The sequence below is a fragment of the Pteropus medius genome, unplaced genomic scaffold (genome assembly GCF_902729225.1).
Source record: "Pteropus medius unplaced genomic scaffold, Ma_sr-lr_union100, whole genome shotgun sequence".
NCBI lineage: Eukaryota > Metazoa > Chordata > Mammalia > Chiroptera > Pteropodidae > Pteropus > Pteropus medius.
The window spans coordinates 657,633-681,450 of NW_024340700.1; the positions used below are offsets into that span (position 1 = coordinate 657,633).

General features: G+C 33.3%; 1 protein-coding gene and 1 pseudogene across 10 annotated transcripts in view; both read right to left on the minus strand.

The window, feature by feature from the left end:
- PTPRK (protein tyrosine phosphatase receptor type K) overlaps nt 1-23,818 on the minus strand; it is a 477,924-nt gene that overhangs the window by 120,758 nt on the left and 333,348 nt on the right. The gene's annotated exons all lie outside the window — the stretch shown is intronic.
- Nucleotides 906-1,024, minus strand: LOC120618526 (uncharacterized; annotated as a pseudogene).

Sequence of the window (23,818 nt, forward strand, 5' to 3'; positions counted from 1 at the left end):
CAATAAAATGTTAACATTTATACTATTAAAAATAAAACTTTTCACTACAAGGGGAGAAAAAGGAGTATAGCATAATACATATTTCCCCTATAACAATCTATCTCTGTATATTAGCTGGACAACATAACAACTTTAAAAACGTGTTATGAAACAATATACTTTAAAGTACTAAACTAATTCCGGGATATTTTTCTCCTTTTAGAGAAAATACTCCATTCTATTTTTCTTCTACAGAATTAGAAAAGAAGAAATGTAGTAAAAAAATAGTAATCTAAAAAGAGATTTTTATCAACCAATCAAAATTATTTATTGAGAAATAACTACTGTTATTTCTCAATAAATAAAATACTCGAGGAGTCATACTTATGTTCATTTATGTTACAAAATGGTTGTGATAGTATTACTTTGTAAAATAATAAAAACGAAAATTAAAAAGCCTAACTTGAAATTATGGTGATGCATATGGCTCGAATTCAGAGATTTAGAGTTGACTAGAAGGTAGAAAAGAAGTAAGGAAATCTCTCAGTTTTAATCAGACAGTATCTTTCTCAGTGGGGATTGAGATTTATTTAATACTTCCTTGGTCTGATAGCTGTAACTAATAGAATGCTAAATGAAGTAGCACATGTTTATTCTTCATAATACGAAATAAAATTAAAGTAACGGTGCTTGAAGGACCTAATTTGTATGTTTTCTGTTTTCAAATATTTCTGTTCAAAATGATTAAAACAAAAAATGAGAACATTAAAAATTATTTTCTCATTTTAGTATAATACTGATCTTAAGGCTATAAGGAAACATAACAATATATCTACATTAATAATATATCTACATTTTCAAGAAAATAGTATCATAATACTACTTTCCATTTGAAGCTCAGGTAAATTTTTTTTTTTTTTTTTTTACACTTACAGCACCTGGTCTTCCTAGGTGTTCTCCCATCCAAGTACTAACCAGGCCTGACCCTGCTTAGCTTCTGAGATCAGACAGGATTGGGTTTGTTCAGGGTAGCATGGCCATAGACTCAGGTAATTTTTAAAAACTCAAAGGAATTCTTCATAACAACTGCTTCCTTTTCCCCAAATAATTGACTTTTTTGGACTTCCAAATGTTGAGTGAATTTTAAATGTCTTTTTAATGTTCAGGGCTTTTTTTTTTCCCACCCCGGCAATCAACGCTAAGATTACACCACACCTGTTCTGTTTAAGTTTCACTTTTTCTGAACTTAGCACTAGACTCCAAGAACTGAATTTAGCTTTCTGATTCATGTCTTAAAAATGAGCCAATAGAATTTTTACTAATTTGAGGCCATCAGTCATTTAACTATGCCTCTCTAGTGTTCAGAGATGTCTCATTTCATGATAGAAGGGCAGTTAACACCTGTAAGGTAATTATATCTACCAAATGTTGTTGGCTAGGAATATGAATATATAATTGTTCATGCCATCTGTTAATTGTTCTATTTGAATCACTTATTTCATCATATACATTTACTTGGCAACTATACACTTTTACTAGCCTCTAGAAATGCTACATTAGCTTGTAGCAGAGTTTATAAGTGTTGACATCATTAAGATGAAATTTTAAGTCTTTGGGACAAAACACAAATTAAATGGATAAAAAAAGCATGTATGCATGTGTGCAGAAGGAGGGAAGAAGGAATTATTCTAATGAGAGGGAAACTCAAATAAGAAAGGAAAACATTTCAGAGGGAAATAGAAATTTAATAGAAAAGAATTGATTGGAACATTACTAGATCACTGAGATGGAATCCTACCTGAAATCCTATAAAATTTAAAAACAGCACTATTGATCTTTGTCACAAGGAATCCCCAGCAAAACTGATTGATTAATATTACTATCAAGTAGCTGAAAAACATTCAATGCCCCGCAATGGTTTTAAGCATTAAAGTGGAATCCTCAGATTCCACAGATGGATTTAGAACTTTTACAAATGTTTGATATGCATTTTATTTGCAATATTTTAACTGCAATAAATACTATTAACACAGGTCTGAAATTTACCAGCTGTGTGACTTTAGGCAAATTTCTTCATTTCTCAGTGCCTTAGTTTCACCATCTATAACTCAAGGATAACTAAAGTACAAAGCTTAAGAGAGAATATATCGAGAGCAATCACATCAGTGCTTATCATATAGTAAGAGATCAATAATAATTACCTGTTATTATTATTATAATCATTTTTATGACAACTCTGATATTTGACAGACCCCTATCATGTTCAATTGCACTGCAGATTAATGGGTTTTCTACAGACGTTTTTGTCATGTTTATGCAGGTGTTTGAACACCTTATTGATATGGTGTGGTGCAGGTAGGTTGAACAGTGGCCCCAAAGCAAAATACAAATATCTAGAACTTCAGAATGGTACCTTATTTAGAATAAGGCTCTTTGAAGGGGTAAAGATCCCAAAATGAGATCAAGGATTCAGGTGGGCCTTAAATTTAATGATACAAAAAAGAAGAAAATAGAAACATTCAGAAGGCGGCTATGAGAAGACAGAGGCAGAGATTGGAGTGATGCATCTACAAGCCAAAGCAATGCAAGGAGAAGTCATCAGAAGCTGGAAAAAGCAAAGAATCTCCCCTAGAACCTTCAAAGATGAGCAAGGCTCTGCCAACACTTTGATTTGGGATTTCCGGTCCTTGAAAACATGAGAGTAGATTTCTGCTCTTTCAAGCCTCCTAGTTTGTGGTAATTTGTTAAGACAGCCCTGGGAAATTGATATACATGGTTAAGAGGTGCAGTGTTTGCACTGGTCTTTTTCAAGCCATCCTTGCCTGTCTACTTTAATAATAGTGCCCAAGCATGTTATGAGAACTACTTTATTTTTTAGAGTAGCTATCGATTTATAGAAAAATTTCAGAGTTCTCATATGACTCACACCCAGATTCCCCTATTATTCATATCTTACATTGATATGGTACCTTTCTCAAAATTAATGAATTAATATTGATACATTATTAACTAAACTACTTACTTTTTTCAGACTTAGATTTATTTGGCTTTTGCCTAATGTCCTTTTTAAGTTTGAGGCTCCTATCCAGGATATCACCTTACATTTAGTTATCATGTCTCCTTTGTCTCCTTAGCTCTGATGGTTTCTCAGACTTCCCTTGTGTCTGATTACCTTGACCATTTGAGAAGTATTGGTCAAATATTTTGAAGAATGTCCCTCTACTGGGTTTTGTCTGATGTTTTTCTCAAGATTAGATGAGTTTTTTGGAAGGGAGAACAGAGTGGTAAAGTACCATTCTCATCGTATCATATCACATCAAAGGTACAGAGTATCCACATGACATCATTATTGATGCTGACAACAATGTTTGTCAACATTCTCCACTATAATGCTACTTTGTTTACCCCCACTTTGCATACTATAATCTTTGCAAGAAAGTTACTATGTGAAATTCAACCTCAAAAAATGGGGAAGTTATGCTCTATCTCCTTGAAGGCAGAAACATATACATAAAATTTTTTTGGAGTTATTTTGCATGGAACAGTTATCTATTCTTCCTCATTTATTTATTCACTCATTCATATCATTATAGACTCATAAATATTTTTTATAGCTGAGTTATAAACCATTTATACTTTATGTGTTTTGCTCAGATTGCTCTAGCTTGGGACACTGGAAGCTCTTTCATTTCCCTCCTTTGTCCCTTAAGATACCCCCGCAATGCCATCATTGCGGGGTTTTGTTTTTTAGTACTTCCTTAATTACTGGCACTATAAGATGCTCCAAAATCATCATGTATCTTTCCTGCCCCAGTCCTAGAATTAACCATTTCTCTAAGAAACTCTGGTTCCTTTAATTGGAGTTTGTATTAGAAACCAAGATATGGGTGATAGGTATGCTTTTGACTACTGGGGTGTCATTGGATCTCAGCTGACAGAGGAAGTAAATATATATGTGCATGCTAACCCACGTATAAATGCATTCTATACCCACATTTCTATATGTAACCATCTGTATCTATATTAAACTAGGCGTGGGTTCACACAGATGTCTCCAACTCTAATTTATTGCAACATTCTTGCTTTTGCCCATTGCTTATCTGTAAATTCCCTTTACAACACTGAGAGAACTGACTCCCACTTTCTCCACTCTACTTATGTAACTACTCAATTCCCATATGCATATGTGTAGTAGATTTAGCATTTTTAACCTGTGCCTCTGCAGGACACAACTTTATCCACTACGGTACAGTACTACTGTACAGTTCCTTTAGACTTCAGTTTTATAGGCACCAATATACCCAAGTTCCATTCACCTACTGGTTGCTCTCAGTTTTTGATGATTATGAATACAGCTGCTATAAACATTTGCATGAAAGTTTTTGTGTAGACGTAAGTTTTCTAATCAAAAAGGTAAGAATAAAATATATGTAATTTTTAATTTCAAAACTCTAATTGTTCATTGTTAGGAAGCCTCTTAGAAGAATGCTATGGCAGTGATAGGAGAAATCACAGGGGCAACTTATATAAAAGTGAGGATTGAACTATGTTCAAGTGGTTGTGGTTGCTGCACTGCTAAGCACATGCATTTTGGTAAGTAAAGCATCCTTCCAAACAGTATGAAATAATGGCCTGCGACTTGTATTTTATATTCACGTACAGTCTTTAAGTTACAGCAATGACTTTTAGAATTTCTTGTTATAAATCAAAGCTCATGGTTGGTCATGAGTCAAGTTTTAGAGGACTACTGGAAATGAGAGAAATCATTCCTTTTGTTTTTGCTATTGAAGAAATCCTTCTAGATAAACATCTCAACTAGAATATAGTGCATTGTCTTGGCTTGCTTATGATTTCAAACTATTTAGTTGAACAAGCTCACTTTCTTGGTGCAGGGTCAAATGAGTCCTAGATAAAACTAAAATTTATAGTTTAGACTCAATATTCAAAGGTAAAGTGACTTTGCAAACTCATACTAAGTACCTGACTGAGCAGAACATTGGCATAATTGAGATAATTTTTAAATACCTTAAAACACTTTGGTTTACTTTACCCAAAGTGAACTCTTTGCTAGTATGCATTATGAGCAATAAGTGAATTCTCTTAGTGATTCAGCAGTAAAATAACAATTTCCAACTATTTGTCTTTTAAAATTCTGGATCAGCTTAATAAGACATTATTGTGCTTTACAAAATAAACTATTAAAACATAGCTTCCCCTCCACCCCCACCAAAAACATCATTTATTTACATGAGTCAAGATTTTTCTGATACCATGAAACCAAAAGAAAATGCAGAAAATCAGCTGGATGTTGATGCTAATAAGATGGCAGCTGTTGTTCAAACCAACGAAATTCAATGTTCACTTTTAACAAAATCCTCTTATTTTCACTGATTGGCTTATAAGAGAAGTTTATAAACTTCTGAAAAAAAGATAAACATTTATAGAAGTATTTGTTAGGCTATCACATTGATTTCATCTTAAAAAATGGCTTTCTATCCTAAAGAATCACTGACATACTATAAGAGGACCAATATCCATAGTTTGCATATCGAGCCAAAAAGGTTCTATTTGTCTTCCTATCTTCATCCTTAGTCACAATCATCCTATCCTCCAGCCACACAGCAAGGGCAGGAACCTACTTTCGGATTAGAAGGTCTTTTTCTTTTCTTTTTCTCAAGCTAACAAAAGGATTCCCTTCTTTCAAGGCCCAGGTGAAAAATCTCCTTCTCCATGGACTTGGGCTTGGCCATCACCTCTCCTCCAAGGATTCCCATAGGACTCCAAGCAAACATCATTTTTAAAACTTCATGGTGAACCCCTTAAGACAACACACATATGTCATTCAAACAAGGGTATGTGTGTGTCCATAGGAGCAGGAGAAACCGCAAGGTAACTATAGCCAGTCTTCCCTGGATTCCAAAGATTTGAGTGAGAAATTATATTCAAATGCCAGAAGAACGAATGCAAAACATATAAATTTTTAAGATAGAGCAAAAACCTCCAAAAGAAGTTGGAGAGAAAGAAATCAGGCTACACCCACACCTCTCCCAACAGTAGTAGTCCTTTTTTCCCAATGCTAGAAAGCATTTCTCATCATTTCCTAATGATGAGAAAGTATGACAGGTAAGTTATTTATATATATTCACAAGATAATATAAAGTATAAAAATATGTTCAGGTAATGGATGATAAATGAGAGCTAAATAAGCCACAGAAATGACATGAAATAATACTTCAATGTATTGCAACGGGGGTTCTTTATATGAAAGATGTTACTAGTATCCATTCTGAAAAGTGAGACTAAAGTGGTACTATAGATTTAATTAGGAAATATTTCCCTTAATTGCATATATAGCTTATTTGACTCATGATTTGTAGAGCCAGAGACCAAGAGTTAAGTATGGGTCTTCTTTTTTTGCTTTGAAAACTATGGAATTTGCATTAACTTGGTTTATCCTTTATCTGTTTAAGTTGGCTGTGACTTTGCCTATACCTATTTATTTAATTCTTATTATTCCACACTTAAGCTCAATGTCTCCTCAAATGACTTTTTTCATACCTCGTAGAGTAAATCATTTCATCATTGCTATGAAAGATATAATACCAGTATTATTCATATGTGGTACATGCTTTTACTAATAAATTGAATTGTATGAAAAAATCGTTTTGTTTCATTGCACTAGAATATATTCTTTCATTGTAATACTGTTAGTTAGCCTCACTCATTCAATCACTGATTAGCTTTAATAACAAGAAATTATTTGCCTAAATTAAGTTGATACTCTCACATTCTTCTCTTCCTTTTTGTTCCATTCATACAAGAAGTAGTTTCATTGAACCTTAGAGAATGTAATAAATAAATATTTTCTAAACTGAACCGAAAGGAATAAGAAACACCACCACTTTTCTGAGATACAGGAATCAAGACAAAAGTGAAGTGATCTATCATTGCTAATAAAAACAGTATACACACATAATTATAAAAACATAATGGCATATTCAACCCATTTATAAGTTGAACATCATTACCTTCAGAACAATTTCAAACTAATAATATTTAGGGAAAAAATTAAGGTAGTACATTTTATTAGGCACGTCTCTATTCCCATTTGGTATATACTTTATTATCATTTCACGACCAGATGTCATCATGTCAGTTGAGAACATTAATCTTGCTTAGACTCAAAAGGAAAAAAAAAAGCCATCCTAAGAAAGCAATGAAGCACTTCTCTATATCTTTTATGGTTAAAGGCTTTCTGAGTATCATCAGATAATGTCATATTCAGACAATCATCTTACCAGTTATGAATGTGCAACTCTGCTGCTATTGCTGGACAAGAAGATTTAAGAACCCAGTAAGAGTTATGATATGGAATGTTTTCTCTAAATCACAGAACATTTTCAGATGACAATGAAATTAAATAACTGCTTAGGTCAAAAGATTAAGGCATCTTAATGTAAAGTATAATTTGTTCTAATTATTCTAGCTATAAAATTTTCTATCATATTTTTTAAATTTAATTTCCTCACATACAAAATCTACTTTTCCAAATATTACATTTTATTCTAAGTACGGGCTCTGAATAATATATCTTATGATGTACAGATTGACTTGCTTTTCTTCAAAGCAAGAACAATAGTCTCATTTTGTTGCCAAGATGTACATGAAGGTCACAGGTATATACAGCCAGTGTCTCCTCTCAGTGAATGGTACCATGAACCACTCAGTTACTTGGACACCTAGAAGCCTGGCTCATCTTACCTCTATATTCCCCTCTCACCAAATCCTATCAATTTTTCCTTCTCTGTGTTTTGAATCAATGTGATTCTCTTATCTACACATTAACTCAAGGGAATAAGATAAAAACAGGTATTATGGGGTAAAAAGGTTTTATTTAGGAAATGCTGGGTAAAACAAATCAAATGAGGTTATTTCCGATTAGACTTATTGAACACTGAACATGGTTATTGTCATTATAACTCTCCAAACCACATTTAAAAAATTCACTTGGAAATTATATTAAATGCTTGGGGACTATATGAACAAACAATGAACTATTTTTTTTCCACAAACTAAAGATGGCATTGGTATAGAAAGTATATAAAAATGTGATGATTACATCTCTAAATTAAATACTCCAAAGCATGGAAACAGACACATTAAAAAATAAGGAAACACTTGATAAGAAACACAAACAACTGAATAATTGAATTATATTTTAAGGAACATGGCTTGAAAGCTACAAGGTTCTGGGGTCAGCTCCTTCACTCTAGAATTATAGAATTTGCTATTGCATGAGAGAGCAATTATTGTTTTTTTGTCTTACAATTTCCATCCATTTCATCTCCTCATGGGATTGAAAATGCCCACTTTCTGCTCCTCTTCCCAAACACCTTGTGCACTGTTTTTCTTTCTTCCAGTTTAAGAGGAGAGAATTGAGGGAGAATGGTACACTGAAAGGAAAAAATCGATTCCCAAAGAAGCAGTACAAACCAGAACTGAAATAATATACTACAGATTGTACAGGGACAGAGTTTTGAGTATTCAATTCATGCTGTGGCTTTCTTTCAAAGTCACCGGAAGATAAAGCAGCAATTGTGACTTTGGCAATCTTCCAAATATCAGCTGCGTGTTGCTCAAAAAACTACTTCTGTGGTGGCAAAACATGGATGATGAGGTGGGGGCCGAGTGAAGGACACATGACCTAATAAAAATCTATGGGGAGCCACGTCAGGAGAGAAACCACCACTAAGAATGCTCTAGTCTGCACCTGCTGCTGGGGAGATGGAAGATGAGCATTTGGACACAGGTAGCCGATTAACTACTGTTCAACATAAAATTAGCTCTTTTCAGTGCCCAGGCCATCTCAGCATCTCAGTATAGATATCCAACTATCACTGCAGTTTTGGATGAAAATCTTCCAAGGCCCTTCCAGCCAGAAGTGAAATTAGGACACCTGCAGAATAAAATGTTCTCCTTCAAGTCAAGTGGAGTTGTATAATAGCAATTTTTTTTTTTTTAATGAGGCTGAGTTTTAAAAGGGATATCCCAAAACCACTGTCTGTTTCCCAGTTTATTAAAAGGCATGATTAACTCTTTGAGGATTATTTTTAACTATATTTCTCTAATAATGTCTAATTAGAGGCAACCTAATGCTGTGATAATGTGATCTGAAAGTTGCAAACTGAGTCATTAGTGTTTTTTATTTTACTTTTGATCTCTACACTAAAAAATATATTATACGGGTTAATAATTGGTATATAACATATTTAAATGATTGCCATTGATGTACATAAATTAAGTCTTCAAAGGCAATTACATTTTTTTGAGTAAAATAATTATAAACCGCTACACTACAAAACACCCTATACCTGTAATGAAAGCAGTGAAATAAAATACACACTAAAAATGTGGTATAAGATAAAAGGTCAAGTTTAGAAATTGTTACAGGTTACGTATGCATTTCTAAAACAAGAACTAGTGTGATCAGTCATAATTGTTTCCTGTGATTTCTTCTTTTCCCAACTAAAGCCACTCTAGAGAACATTACTAATATCTACCTTTACCATAGATCACAGAGGTGACACCATTGCTCCATAAACAAAATATGTGATGTTAAATTTATGGCATACTTGGTTTTTCATTTACTATATGACTATCATACTCATTTTATTCTCCACAAAATATTTCCCACCACACACAACCTGAATTCTATCAATGCTAATGCAAGTCTAACTAATAAAACAGCAAACAGTAATAGTCATTCTTCAAGTCATTTTGTAAAGCTAAGATATATAAACTAAGGAATGGTTATGAGCTTTCTATTGGCCATATTGATCACTTGGGTATGTGAACATTTTCTACTCCACTAAGAGAGCAACTCTACACAGAGAGTTTTAAGTGGTCATCTGATACGTGAATAAATATGGTGTTATGTGCTGAACTGTGTCCACCCCAAAATTCTTATACTGAAGCCCTAACCACCAGTACCTCAGAAAGTGACTATATTTGGAGATAGAGCCTTTAGAGAGGTGAACAAGTTAAAATAGGACCTTTAGAGTGAACCTTGATCCAATTTGACTGATGTACTTATAAAAAGAGGAAGTCTGAACATGCAGAACAACAGGAATGTAAGTGCACACAGGAAATATCATACGAGGATATAGCAAGAAGGCTGTCATCTACGAACCAAGAAGAGAGGCCTCAGATGAAATCAACATGTCTGCCAACAATCTTGAACTTCTAGTCTCCAGAACAGTGAGAAAATAAGTTTTTGGTATTTAAGCCATATAGTTTCTGGTATTTTGTTAGAAAATCCTGGCAAATTAATACATATGACATGAGAAAATGAGGAAATAGTTGAACAGCTGAGACAGGCATTACAGATGGGGCTTATGGTTATTCCCTGTGCTGCACACTATCAAACACACATCCCAACTAAGTTCCTGAGATTGGGGATCCAATGTGTAAGAAAAGATATCTAACTCACTGAACAACATGGCATCGTCAGGCTCTTCATTTCTCATGGAAGTTGCATGAGGGTGTATTTTGTACACCCTCTTAATAAAAATGCATTTGGTGTTACCTTCTCAAATGAATACCGGCATAACCTGGTATAACTACTCACTACTAACTACTAAAAAATAGTTCCTATACTACATCTTTCTGTTTATGTATTTTTGTACATGTTTGGAGCTAGTCTAAACTTGGAGCAATACCTAACAAAGACAATGTATTCTTTGCTCTTTGCCCTACTCCATATGCCCTTTGTGATGGCCAAATACCTTTCTCAGATGGACAACTGGAAGGCTAGTTGATGTGCGTGGTTCCTATCCAAATTCCAGAATCTAGCAGACTATGTAGTCCGGTGAAGCTTCACAGCCCTGAGGTGGATCTTACTCTTCTCCCACTATCCAGTGATTGAATGCTCAGAAAAACTGGAATACCTTAAATACTTTAAAAACTAAAAACTCCTGCATAAACAGCTACCTAGCCTTTTCCTATATTTTTTGCTTATAGTGTCCCACTTATAGGAACTATACCCTACAGGAGGGTGCAAAATATAACCATATATTCTCTCTTCCGTATTTTTTATTTACTTTCTCAGTTACTTTCTTGAATAGATTTTAAAACTAATAGGTAGATTCTTGAAAATTTGGTTTACTTTCAAAAGCAAAATATCTAAAATCTATGAGTAGTTGTCCAGAAACCTTTTATTTTAAGCCAGATTCAATATAACCTTTACTTCTTGCTTTAAAGTGAGCTTAGTTCTACTTCCAGAAGCTTAGCACAGGTAACCCGCCAATTGTGCTTTAAAATCCAGTTACAATAATAGAAATATGGATATATGTGTGACAAAACATAAAATGTTAATAGTAAAATCTAGGTGGTAGGTACACAGGTGTTCACTATAAAATTACTTCAATTGCTGAATTCTTGAAATTTTATGCAACTAAATATAGAAAAAAATTCCAGGATGCCTCCAAAAATCTGGCAGAAAACATCAATCTATGTTTTCTATACTGTGAATTGTCATATTTTTCTGGGTCTATATAGTCAATTTAATGGGAAGTTTAGAGATGTTGTGTCTAGGGCTACTAGCCAAACATCATTTAAAAGAGAAATCTCAGTATCTCTTAACAGTGGCCAATAGTTGTTTACTGAACCCAAAGAGCATCCAAGATGTTCTTTTCAAAGCAATGGGACGCTCACAATTTTATGAAAAACATCCAAAGCAAATATATTAAATGTTCCCACAAGCTAAAATAATATACTAATGCAAAATGTTGTAGATTGTATAAAACTTTCAAACAATGAATACAAAGATTATACAACTCTTATGAATTATTTTTTAAAAAGTATTAACCAAGGAAAAATAAATGAGGATCATCCCCCCAAACTGGTGTCTCCCACTTTAGGTTTTCTTTCTTGTCCATATGAAATATAAACATATGCAACATATTTATTAAGTAATATACATTTCATTTTCAATATATGTAGCTTTATAAAAATCAAGGCTTATTATTATCTAGGGAATATGTGTATAAAGATCTGTGCCAAATTATTTTCTTTACAAGAGCTAATATATAGTCATTCCCCAAATTAAAAATGGAAATCATCTACATGTTCTTATTTAGATAAGCAGAAACATAAAAGAGATTTTGAACATGCATTATCACAGCAAATACCAGAGACTGAGCAGAACAATTTTATCTTGCCTAATAGAGATTGGATTTTTGGAGAACCCTAGATAAATATAAAGTAGTTAGGTAAACAAACCACATAATTTAGTTACATGTCTCGCTCTTTCCTTTTTCGACTCTTTCTTGCCTTTCTACGGGGAAGAATAGATATGTAATCTGGGTGTAGATTACTGAATAACAATCAACATGGATGGAAACCTCATGAAATCTCATTGATTTGTATGACAGTTGCATAATTTCATTTCTTATTCAATGCATTTCAACATTTCTGCTACATCTTAGAAATTACTGTGCAATTGACTTAGCCAAAACTTCTTGAATTCCCCTTGGTGCTTTCCCCACCTTGATTTTTTTTTTTTTTTTTTTTTGTAAACACAAGTTTCAATTATTCTCATCTCTCCTCCTTTAATTAAGTTCAATCGTTCTCATTTTTTCTTTACCACCATTTGATTTGCTAATTTTTATAATGAAACAATGATTTTTCCACCCACTATTAGGACTCCAAAGAACTAGACTTCCTGTCTTTGGAGCATTAGCAATTTTGAGCCTTTCAGATCCTCTGTTTAGTTTTAAGAGTGGCAGCATAATGGGAGATAAAGTCAGGGTCTCGTACTGGGGAAACTTAATGGACATATTCTATAATCACTTGAGTGCTTTCTCTGCAGAAAGCACTCCTCATCACAGTGGTGATGTGGGAAATACAAAAGAAATGGCCAGGCTTCTGTCTCCCCAGGAGACTTCAATCAAATGGGGTGAGGGATAGGCAACTAAGCAACACATGCATGAATACCTATCAGTGAAAAGTTCAGAGAAAGGGAGAATAATAGGAGCTGGAGCAGCCTGGAGAAAACAGTGTGAGCAAACCTTGTGGTCAGGAGAAGACAGGGAGGAATAAAGAGAATATATCTGGTAAGAGTTTAGGCTCTGGCCACAGATCAATGAAAGGTAAACTTAGAGAACAGCTACATTATTGAGAATCTGAAACATTAGATGAAGAATTTGGACATCCTGCAGTGATAAGCCTTTTCAGGTTTTGAGCATGGGAACCAAGTATGTTAAAAGAAGTGTAAGAAAAAGATAAATCCTTTGGTGTATAGAATCAATTTTTTCCCCAGGAAATCCTGGAAAAAAGATAGGTTGTCTTGTAGCAGCCACAGTGGCTCATGGTGAAGCGAGGAGAGCCCAAATAGCTGATAGTTATCTCATACATTTTAAGAATAAAATGCCACAAAATAGGACAGGTCACTACTATATAAAATGCAGAATTAAGTCAAATATTGTATAAATAGCTCCTATCTTTTTTCTTGCTCTAAAGGGTCCCTTATTGAACCATTAGTTATAAAATTAGAAAAAGAAAAATAGAAAACTTTGAGGAAAGTCTTTTGAATAATTAAGGCTTCTTTTTCTCATAAAGTTAATGCAATCAATAAATCTCTTCTCTTCTGTTCTCCTTTTTCTCCCTCTCTCTATTGCTCCGTTTCTAAGGCTAATACTGGTGTGTGAACTGATGTGTGAACATATCTAAATCCAGGTTCCCCTTGAGAGTTTCTGATGTGCAGTCTGGACTTTAGAATGAACACACAGGAGCAGTAAACTCCAGGGTAGTAAAGAGTTAATGAGAAGACTCTGTTCTAGTTCTCCAAATTCAACTCTTCTCAGATACCTGTAAGTTTTTCATTCTATACTTTTAAGACACATTGGTTTTGCTTTCACATATATATAACTAGCAACAATGTTTTAACTCAAATAAACTGGCACTGAGTAATTAAAATCAAGAGGACAGAAAGCAGGATACCAACAAAGTCTGTGAGCAATCACAGACTGCTCAGACACTGTCATTCTCTTGTCCCTCTCTCTGCAGTAGAGGAAGACATCCCCTCATGTCCTATTGAAATCGCTACTGCACCTTTGCAGTCCCTTCCAGTTGCATATGTCACTTGCTGGCTCTAACGATGGAGAATTAATTCATTGCATACTTGGCAATCAAGATGTAAATGAGTAACATTTATGACAGCTAAATATATTGTTCACAACACTTTGAAGAATACCCCTACATATAGACATCATTTAGAGTCAAATAAAGAAAACGAGGCATCATTTATACAAGGGGTCTTTGAAATGTATAAATTAAGAAAATCTATAAGCATTGGGGTTTTTTTTCCTGTAATTTCATCACCTTTGAAGTAAATAACTCAAAAGTATACTTAACAGTAGTCACATATTCAACAATAAATGTCAATACCTTAGCTAAGACATTTCTATTTTAGTAGTCCCATCCCCAGCCTGAATTACCGCTGCGTTGTCCTTTGGTTCCATAATTCTGGCAACAAAACTGATTTGAAGACATTGACCACTGAGTCACATATATGTAATTTTTCAATAACAATTTATGGGAAAAAAATATATTTTTTTAAGAAGAAGTAAATCGATTATTTAAGCTACTGGATATATTCTCAGAATTATTATGCCTAGAATTTAGGAGGCCTGTTTCACAGGTAAACATTTTCAGAAGAAAACACCGGATCTAAAGAAGAAAGGTAGATAAATATAGTTGGAATTTCAAGAATAATTTCTTCCTTGGCTTTTACAATTGAAAATACTTTTAAATTTATACAAAAGCTCAGTTTTAACCTTCAATTTTAAATTATAAAGCTATTCATTTTTTCAAAGCAAATAGTGCAATATCTGTATGGCTCCATCTAAATTAAGATATTTTTCTTTCTTCCAAGCATCAAATTCTTTCTTATAATCAATAACTAGGTCTTCTCCCATACTCTTTAAATACCCTAAAAATAACATATGTAGACATATCATTAATATGTATGTATATTTACATATGTGTAATATATAAATGTACATGCGTGTGTATATAAAAACCACATAAATATAATACAGCCATTGTAAATGATGATCCATGAACTTGCTTTCCATTCTTTAATTATCACCCCAGAACCAGGGAGCAGACATAGCTCAGAACATGGGCTCAACAAGCGACACAAATTCATTCATTTTCACTTTAAAATTCAAATAGAGAAGCCTGCAGAGAAGCTGATAAGCTGTCCAGTAGAGTATAACGTCTACCACAGGCCTTAAGATCTTGCACAGGTGGATTATGTGTAATGAAGGAAAAAGAATAAATATCATCTAAGGTGAACAAATCCATCACAACTCTCACCCAGGCAAGTCGAACATTGGAATTACATTGAAAGTTATGAATATAACATTCCATTGGAAGTTATGAATATAAATACCACAAAGTATATATACCGCTTTCACAGAAATGTGCCTTCCAAATGTAAATTTCTTATAGATGGTAATAAAGGAAAATTTGGAAGTTTTTTTTTTCATAGAAAAGTAAACGCAAGAAAATTAGAATGTAGATACAAAGAAAATATCAGGAAATTTTAGTTTTCAACAAAAATAAGGTCTAAATTTAATAAGGCATGAATGCCCTCCTATTTGTACAATACCTCAACATCTAAGCACCCTGGTATCCTACATATAAATGAATTTTTCATACATAGGAAAGTTTTGGTACTATCATATATAGGATAGGCTATATTTTAAGGCTCAGCCAAAAGGAGACAATTTGGTGCATTGCTTCTTAATACAATTTTATATTAATGTAATATAACTATTCAAGATATTTATGGCCTCTGATATAAAATACTGACTTATTTCTCAAATGCTTTTCAAAGTTATCATTGTAAAGGAATCAGAATATTCAATATTTTTCCAAAGCTGATTGATCCTGAAATTTATTATACTCTCCCCACACTTTTCACTCCTATAATGCAGATCCCTCCACTATAAATGCCTCTTCTCATCTCTAAGACACAGGACGGCTAAAAGAAACAGCAAAAGCTTGGCATTGAGTTACATAATAGCAGTCACTAATATTATAACTCAGAACTTCACTCTAGCTTTAGTTTCTTCTAGTAATTAGATTCATCACCAAACACAGAGTACGGTTCACCTCTTACCAGAGAGAAATGGAAGAGAAGTATACATTCACGTAATAAAATCGGTTGATCGAAACTTCTTTAAATGTTACTTAAATTATTTTATTTAAAAGATTTAATGCCATTAGTACACATAATTTTTTTTAATAGTGACTGACTTCACCTAAAACATGGTAGTATAACGCTATGTTGTCCTATATAAGCCTGAAAATGAGGCTCTCTTTTAGTATTTTAATATATTACAATAATCATGATAACTTCTTGCCCTCTCAATCAATACCAATTATGACATTTCCAAAATACCAAATGGGACATCCTTCTCACTGACTTACTGTTCTTTCAGGCCACTGATCTAACCATCTTTTCTCTGGCCATCATCCTCTTACGTCCTCTCTTCCCTTCTTCCAAATATATTATTATAATCATATCCTTCATGAGTTCTCAACTCTTTTGTTCCTCTTAATAATTTCCTGAAGAAATCCCAACTCCCAGTTAAATCCTATTCTCTGCCTATTCTGCACTTCAAATAGATGAAAGTTGCTGAAGGAAAAAAAAAAAATGCTTAACTGGTTTCACATTTAATTTTTGACCACAAACCTGAGTTGAGTCCTCAGCACAGCCAGGCAACTATACTATTTCCTGATGTATTCACTCTCCAGTAGTGTTTCACATCTCTCTCCTCACTACTTTTCTATCCCCAATCTTACTCTTAGCTGCTTAGCTTCATTCTTTTTCACTCTATTGGAAATCTTCATTGTCCTATAGCAGCTACACGGTCCAAGGTCCTCTCTCCTAACTCACACCAATGGTCCCCTTCTTTTCTTCTAATGCTGTGCTTCTCAAATTATCTGTGGTGAAGGACCAGCCCCTACACTCCAATCTAGTGTGAACCTAAAATTTTGTAAATTACAATAAAAATAAATTGGTATTGAAAAAAAAAGTAAAGATATGCACCACGTTTCAAATATCAGATTCAACACACAATTACTACATCAAATTTTTATGAAACCTTGCTCTCAAGTTCTCTCTTACTGTTGAACATCACTGACATAAAGCTTGCTCCAGGCACCAGCCCAGTGAACACACTTTGAACTGCACTGCCCTATTCAGGCCTAGCTCTGGTTGTTGACTATGCTGGAATGTTCTTCCCCAAGAGAGCCACTTTTCTTCCTTATCTTATTCAACTCAGCTCTAATGTCAACCAACTCAGAGAGAACTTCCATGACCATTGTGCACTATCTATCAAAATAAAATCTTATTGTCACTTTTAATTTCCCTGCATTAGTTTTCCTCCTAGCATTTGCAATTTACTTGGCATTCTTATATAACTAAATTTTTATTGTTTGTTCTCTAAATATATGTTCAGTTCCATGAAATCAATAACTTTATTTTTTTGCTACTGAGTTTCTAGCATTTAAATTCTACATGGCACACATAGTAGGTATTCAATGGTACTTAATAAATGCATACATTTCAACAAATATGTATACGAAGATAACTAGTATGGTATCATCACAGGTTTAGACACTGGCAAAAGAGTACTAGGATTTAGGAAATACTGATGTGCAGTTTCCTTCACAATAATAATATACTTTTAATACTTTTTCATCACGTGCTGTGAAATTAGAAAAAAAATATTAGGCATCAGCTCTATCTCTTGGGAAGGGAAGTATGTGGTGGCAGAGGCTAAATGTTACCTTCCAGATGTGTTGTGCAAAATAAAGTTTACTACACAAAAGCTACACAAGGACAAGTGTCTAGAATTGCTTTAGGATGCTTAGGGTAAAAGCAACTGTAATAAGCTTTTACATAGAAGAAGCATCCTTTGAAATAAAGGAATAAACAATTAAAATACATTGTCTCTTAGGAAAATGACAATTGAATTTATAAGATTACTGCTCCTTTATTTATGAAGGAATTCTGAGTCTATTGAACTTTAGTTCAAAGCGGACTTTACTGTGTACTCATTAAACAATAAATATACTTAGGTAAAATTCGGAATAAGAAAATCAATTAAAAGAAAAAGATCACCATATTTGTTATTTTTCAAGTAAAAAAGAGTAAAAATTTAGTATATTTGGAAGACATAAAAATGATCAAAAGATTACTCATTTTATTAAATGTTAAACATAATTTTTTCATATTATATTTGCATCATAAATTTTCTTTTAGACTAGATATAATGTGTATCCTATTATTTTACAATATAGATTCCTTATAGTTAACATATTCAAAGGTCTTTCCTATTTAAAAAAAAATAATTGTAACTATCGCTTTAAAAGTTAATTAATTTTTACCAAATTACCACAAGAATAGACATTTAGTACAAGATAGACATTTACTCCAAGGCCTTTTTGCTTTGATGGGTACTTCATCTCTTCACAAACCCAGCCTTAGCCATAGCTGGGTCAGGTGTGGTACCCTAGCCCTCTGCATGTGGTTGATGTGCTGCATGTGGTTGATGTGGGGAGAGATTTGCATGGCCCTTCCAATGGATCTGATGATACAGAGAGATAATTCCTAGAGATAATTCCTAATCTAGGCCAGGCAAATCATGGCCCTTCCAATGGATCTGATGTTCAATTCCTTTCTGGGAAAGGTCATGCAAAATAGGAGACAATAAATGTACTGACACTGAAGTTTGACTAAAAAGGGGCATGAGGACATTTGGGGGTGATGAACATGTTCTATATCTTGATTATGGTAGTGGTTCATGATTGCTCATATGACTACATAATAAAAAGGACAAATTTTACTCTATAAATTGTACGTGAATAAACCACATTAAAAAATTTTTAAATCCAATGTATTCTTTTAAATAATTTGTTATTTGTTGGAGTTGTGTTTTAATATATTTGTTTAATATATATACCAATTTAGGAAAATAGAATTTTTCTGCATTCTAATCTGCAAATGTGATATTAGAGGCCATGACAAGGAATTAAAATTAATATTTTAATATCATTCTGAAGTTTTTAATATCAATACTTTTATATCTCATTTACACAATCTATAAGCATCATATAATTGCCTCAATTAGAAACATATTTCAATACATATGAATAGCTTGAAAAAGCAGGCACTTGAAAGCTACAGTGTGAATATTTCTCTTATTCCAATCTAATTAGCTCATTTGTCTACCTCAGTTTGCTCTCCTGTTATTTCTGAGGTATTGTTTTTGAATAAAAAGAATATTACTTCCATTTTTAACTGTTTGCTTAAGTAGTAAATATACTGTTGTTTACTAAATATAAAAATAAATGCCATACAGAACATAAAATTTATACTTGGTTTATGCAAAAGATATAGAAAACATTTATGAATAAAATTAGGATATTTAGAAATGCTTAAACATTTAACTAAAGAAATAATCTGCTTAAGGCTAAATAGCTACACTTCTACAGTTTTTGTATTGAAAATTATGATAAACCAGGGGCATTTTATGGTTTCAGAGAAATCATTCATTGTTTTGGCAATAAATAGTAAAATTCTAGTACTTTTTCCAGGATAGTCCTTCAGATACTCATCATTCGAACAAGTTCATCAGTGTATCTCTTCCAGGAGAGAAGCTATTTCCAGGTATCTATGAATTTTGCAGAGTCCTAAAATTATACAACTGACAAAAATATAATATCATTAGGAATAAATGCAAAACCTTAAAAAAAATGGATGCAGTAAGTAAAGGTCAATAGTTTTTAATTCTCATACAGAGAAATCTTCATTGACTGTGAATGCTGAACACAGAGTGCTGCAGTTATGTTTTTAAAATTCTCTCATACAAATAAATGTGTGGGTGTCCTGGCTCAACAAGATTTCATATGAACACAACATAAAAAAACAAACAACAACAACAAAAAAAAAAAACAAAAAAAAACCTGAGAAGTGAGAAAGAGTTCTGTATATCAAAACATCTGACAGACCAAAAATAATTAACATAAGCTTGCAGTCTTCCCCTTTCCCTCCATCCACTAAAGCAAAGGTTATTCTGCCTGCTCAATTCTGCCCCTCTCCCACCCATTTCACTTCTCTTACAGTGTACAAAATCCCTCTGTTGGAGAAATGGTTAAAAGGCAATTTATAGAATAATAAAATGGAGAGAACAACAAAAAACACACGGGAATTGGAGTTGACTGCTAAACTTTAGCAAAGAAACAGCTGCCCAAAACTGCTATGTGATGTTAGTGACCAGAAAAAGGAAGGGGAAAACCCATCACATTCAGTATTGGTTGAACCACAGCATGAGGAGTTCAGTTCACCACGGCATATTTTAAGAGGGACAATGATGACCTTGTTTGAATCGTGAATATTTTCAGGACCATCAAGGAAGAAGAATTAGGGTTTTCTATGTAGTGCCGAGGATGAATGTGAATACATTTTACTTAGTGGATAGACACTGTCTAAAAATGAAAGGCTGCCTTCAGAGGCAGAAAATCCTGATTATAGGCCTTTAAAAATATTCATTCAAAAATTTCATTGCATATACTATGTATGTAAAAGGCTATGCAAGGCAGTATGGAATTACAGATAGTAATAATAACAAAAAGTTCTTCCCGCAAATAATTCGTATAGGTACCATTAACTTCCATGTTGGATTACTGTACGAGGTAATCCTCTACTGATGGGGAGAATATACAAGTGTTCCTCTATAAGCCCTTCCAACTTAAATGGTTGATGCTGACCATTAACATTTTACTATTTGCTTCCTGAAGAGACTTGATAGTCCTTCCTAGGTAACAGATATTTTATTAGCATTTCTTCAGTGTAACAACTCAAGCAGAAACCAAGAACTGGCTAATAAATGCCAAAGGAATGTGTAAGCCTCTGTTTCTTATCTTTGAATATTTTCCAAAACATTTCAGAGTTAAAGAAATTTTTTAAAGTTCTGCTTAAAAACAATATTTCCAGTTACATTGATTTACTTAGTAAGAACAATCACTAGTGAGAAGGAAATTTATTTGCATGTTAATTAACTTTGGGAGATTGAGACCTGGTTTATTCTAAGATTATATAATGTCTTTCCAGAAAAAGAACAAAGCCAAAGTTTGCGGAAATGACAGAATTTAATTACCTGTTTCCATGATTTCAAGGGAAATTCATCTACCATATCTTACATAAATGACTGATGCATTTTAATCAAAGGGAACCATGAACTGAATCAGCCTACTTGATATTACAGTGTAGCCTGTCACTGAATATCAAACAAAATCTTTAAGACATAGCATGGCTAATGAAATAATAAATTGATGATAATAATAACACTAAAACAGAATAACTATATTAAGTGGAAAATGTGCTATAATGGTGTTATAGATTTGTCTGAATTAAGAACAGTATTTTAATTTTTGAATAGTTATTATATAGCAATATAATATGCACATGTGGTAGAGTTTGGAATATGGCGAGCATAGAGTCGAATCTCAGTCCAGGACCCACTGTCACACTTACCTAATCTTGTTAAGGCTTGTTAATTCATGTATTTTAAATGAGGTTAATAATACATACATCATAGTGTAGTAGTGAGAATTAAAATAGGTAAGGCATGTGAAGTACTTGTTAAAGAACACAGTACTTGGTAAAGTTTCAATAAATGGGGGCAAAATCTTAATAAATAAAAATTTTATATAATTTTGGTAGTATAACTTCCTATTTTGAGACATCAAAGCCCATTTGTATTATGCTCATCATTCTTCCCCAACACCCTTCTCATTTCTGCCCAAATTAAATCAGTTTTGGGTTTGTGTGCTAATATATGGTAAGTAAGAGAAGAAAATGATTCTGAATGCTTCTAAAACTGAGGTCGCTTTCAGCTAAATGTAGACGTCCACTATGTGGAATGGTGTTCTGGGAGTAATAACATGCTAGATTTCTTAAGAATTACGGGCTGTTCATCAGTAACTCTTAGTAATTCTTATCATTCTGCTGGGTGAAAGAGACAGAATGTTTGCTCCTGAGTTAGAAGCAGGATGAAGTCTTAAGACTTTCATTAATATCAATTTGTATTACCAAGGGATATTGGGAATGCCAAGAAGTTCAGTGGATTTTGCTATAACTTTTGCTACAACCAACATAACAACAAGCCAAAAAAAAAAAGAAAAAAAAAAAAACCCAAGGGGAGGCGCGGAGGAGATAACAGATCTATAATTCCTACATTGGGCTCAGTGCTGCTTTCTTAAGCTTTTAATATCACATAAAATCATTTCTGATTTTACTCCTTTTTACTTATACATATACATAAAGCCAATAGGCCAAATAAATGGAGTATTCAAAGGAAAAAAAGAGGTTATTATGCTGAGCGAAATAAGTCAGACAGAGAAAGATAAATACCATATGATTTCACTTATATGCGGTATCCAAGGAACAAAAAGAACAAACTAATCAAAAACAGACTCACAAATATAGTGGACAATTTGGTGACGGACAGAGGGGAGGGGTGTTGGAAGGCTGGAAGAACGTGGTGAAAGGTTAAAGAAGTACAAATTAGTAGTTGATAGTTGGGCACGGGGATAGGGAGCATGACAGAGGGAATGCAGTTAGCAGTAATATGATGGCTGAATGGAGGGCTAGAGAGGGAGAGAGCAATTGGGGGGATCATTTTATGAACATTATAGATGTCTAACCAATGTATTGTATTTGAAACTAATTTAAATGAATTTATTTTTAAAAAACTGGATGTGAGAGAGGAGCTACATAACTCTTCCATTCTTTGTAAAGCAAATAATCAAAACAACTAAATGATAAGTGTTCTGAATTCTGGGTTCACTGGACTCTGAGGTCTGTACTTTGCACTAACCATTTCCTCCCTGGGGAATATGTCACTCTCTCCCTCCCCTGCCTGACTTGCTCATCTTTCCAGAGGCATCCCAAATGCCACTCCTTCTGTTCAGCCTTCCTTGCTTCACTGCAACTTTCAAACAGTTGATTATCAATGCTTTAAAAATGTACCCTATTATCACTTTACACAAACATCTGTTTATTCCTTCCTTCCTTGATCTCACATTTTTAGAGGAATCACAAATTTATAAATATACAAATATGGGATAAAGGAAATACAAAGCTATAAAAAAGACAGATTAAAGGTCAAACCCTAATGGTATTTATGATCTTGGAGAATTTAGTTAAACTTTGTACTTTTACTCATTATTACAAAACAGTAACATTAACCTTACAGGTTTGTACTGAAGATTAGGCATAAGGTATGTCAGGTTATTATCACGGTATTTGGCAAAGAGAATTAAGTCTTAATATATCAGTTATTATTTTGATTACTATGTCAACTCAAATATAGAATTTCATGTGACAAGTGATTAGAGGAAAAAATACTAAAAGGATACAAGGTAAAAAAAAAAAAGTAATTTTGATTGAGATGTCAGAAGTATGAAGCCTGTTATTTAGGGATTCACTAAATGTTTGTTAAATTGACTTGAATTTCCAAATCTGTTGAAAAGTGAACTGGGGTTAAAAAGATAAAGAATTTGAAAAGACAAAATAGGAGAGAAAAATGTTTTTTTCCCTATTTTATGAATTTTGGCTTTATTCCTGTGCTTTTGTAAGGCATTATGAACTATAGCGAAGTCACAGTTCCTATATGATTACCTACACTATTTCATTTTATGTATTCATACAGAATTTTAAAAAAGCAAAAGGAGAAGGGAATAGAGAGAAAAAAAATGAAAG